The sequence below is a fragment of the Bidens hawaiensis genome, unplaced genomic scaffold (genome assembly GCF_021521415.1).
Source record: "Bidens hawaiensis isolate Kalapana, Puna unplaced genomic scaffold, B.hawaiensis_p1.1 tig00013397_1, whole genome shotgun sequence".
Taxonomy (NCBI): Eukaryota; Viridiplantae; Streptophyta; class Magnoliopsida; order Asterales; family Asteraceae; genus Bidens; species Bidens hawaiensis.
In genome coordinates, this window is record NW_027492135.1 from 638,131 (window position 1) to 640,665 (window position 2,535).

Below are 2,535 nucleotides of genomic sequence, written 5' to 3' on the forward strand. Positions count from 1 at the left end.
AATAGCTGAGCGTGGGAAGGTGATTAAAATTTTAAGACCCCAACATTTCGTACAAAGACACATTGATTATCTGGATTTTTTTGGAACATATGCATCAACAACCTTGCCCAACTGTTACTTCAAAATTTAGTATACACAAGTAGATGTTATCATATTCAACAATTACAGGAGAGCACCTTATTTTTCTCACTTCAGAAACTAGAGTAGATTGATGCTATAAATATAAACTTCACAATAGCAACCAGTATATAGTACAAGTATATAAATCCTGGTACACAATAAAAATATTCCAAATAGATATTTAATTTAATTTAGTTCCTTCACTTCTTTTATTCAGTCGGGCCTTGAGACCATGCTTCATCATAAGTACCATAGAGTTTGCTTGAAGCACATGATGACCTTCCACCAGTTGAATGTCGTAATGGTAAATTATCATGGTTGCCATTATCTTCATTTCCCACAAAGCCATATTCTTACCTAAACAAGTTCTTGGTCCAGCATTAAATGTCGAGAACTTGTATGATGGCTCATGTTTGATTCCTCCATTGTTAGAAATCCACCTTTCAGGCTTAAATTCCATGCAATCCTCCCCCCATATTGATTTCATCCTTCCCATAGAATAGAAACAAAGAACAATGTTGGTGTTTTGATCAACCTTTTTGCCACTTGGAAGGATTTCTGGTTGTAACACAGATCTGTTGTTTAACGGGACCGGAGGATATAACCGCAAGGATTCACATAAAGCTCCATGCAGGTAAATCATTTTATCGAACTCTTTCATGCTCCTTCTTTTACATGCATTAACTTTCAAATGTGTACGAATCTCTTCTTGAATCTTGTCTTGGACGGTTGGATTTCTCGCAATAAGATAAAAGAACCAAGATAGAGCGCCAGAGATGGTATCTTTTCCTGCAGACATTAGATTAAAAAAGTTGTCCCTTAGAAATTTTGTATGATCCATAGATGTGCCCACCTGACATTTAAGCTCTCTCATGAGCGCTATAAAAAATACGAACTTTTGTGGTTCATGGTTCATATTATTGTACTGCTTTTGTTTTTTAGCCAAGAATTTGTATATGAAATCATCAAGATTTCTCTGTGCATCGCTCAGCTTCTTCTCTTTTCCCACTCGAAGAGCTTGTTGCAATTTCCAAAGCCATGGGGGAGTTAAATATCTAAGAAAAATAGCTTCTTCAGCTTCTGTGATGGCTTTCAAACACGGATTGTAAGGAAAATCAAGAGATAAGCTTCCCGGGTCATTATCAAAAAGTAGCTTGCATGCGTTGTCAAAAGCAAACCTTTGAAATATATCCTGCAAATCGATCTCAGTGCCATGTTCACAAATTGATTGAAGCATAGGTAGAAGCCCATTTTCTACTTTGTCCCAAATAATTGTCTCCATCGTACTTTGAAATTCTGCATTCTTAAATATTGAAAAAATAACTTTGCGATTGATCTCCCATAACTTACCATCAGAATTGATGATTCCATCTCCTAGGATATCAAAGATTTTTTTTAAATTTGTCACCTCTGGGATAATTGTTGAAGTATTTGCTAAGAATGTGATGGATGTCTAAAGGATCTGTGGTAAGTATGAAGTCCATGTTGCCTAACCAAAGGCCTTTCCACATGAATGTACCACGACTTTCTATCAGAATTTCTGTGATGTAGTCGTTGATTCGGTGAATATTTACAAGACTACCTGGTATCATACCAAGAATTGGCCAATTTGTGGGGATAACAGTTCTCTGTATTTTATGTGAATAAATTATCATTGAAATCGAAACAAGAATGACAAATAAAATGAGAAAGTATACAAGAAAATCCATTGCTATGAGTTTATGTTTACAACGGATGGGATTATGGCATTCTCTAGCTTATTCCATCCTTTAAGTAAGCCAAAAATTTCCTGCGACCACGCTACTAGTGTAATTGGGATTACAATCAACACTGGCTTGCAAATTCATTTAATAGATGCGGACTAGCCGCATACTACATACCAACATTTATTATGCCTAAAAGAATTCTCCTAAAATTGCTAACATGTTTTCTGAATTCCTCAAACCCTACAAGTTCAAAAGATTATATTTAGGTCTTGACAGTTTCTGTTGGGTGAGTTGGACAACTAGTTTATGTTCCGCCATTTGAAATGGCGGATATGGTACATTTTTGGTGTTATCCATCATTTGAAATGGCAGATGTCACTGCTTCTGATCCACCATTTTGACTGGCGGATCACAATTCCCAACGTAGCCTACAGTCAGTCAAAATGCCTTTTAACAGAAATATGCCATTTAAAATGGCAAGCGTCATCTAACATCCGTCATTTTAAATTGTGAACAGTATCCGTACTTGCTAGATTTGACCTAAATTTGACAACTTAAACAAAATTTTTTATTATTATAGTGTGCGCAAAACTAATGTTATGTAAGCATCTGTTTTAAAAAAAATGTAAGGGCAAACATAAATTCAGAAAAGTCATGAAGTGTATACACTACAATGGTACGTATCTCTGACATAATATAAAAATAAACA

The 2,535-nt window shown here is 35.4% G+C and overlaps 1 pseudogene; it reads right to left on the reverse strand.

Moving 5' to 3' along the window:
• Positions 1-301: 301 nt before the first annotated feature.
• On the reverse strand, positions 302-1,829 carry LOC143543988 (alkane hydroxylase MAH1 pseudogene; annotated as a pseudogene).
• Positions 1,830-2,535: the final 706 nt, after the last annotated feature.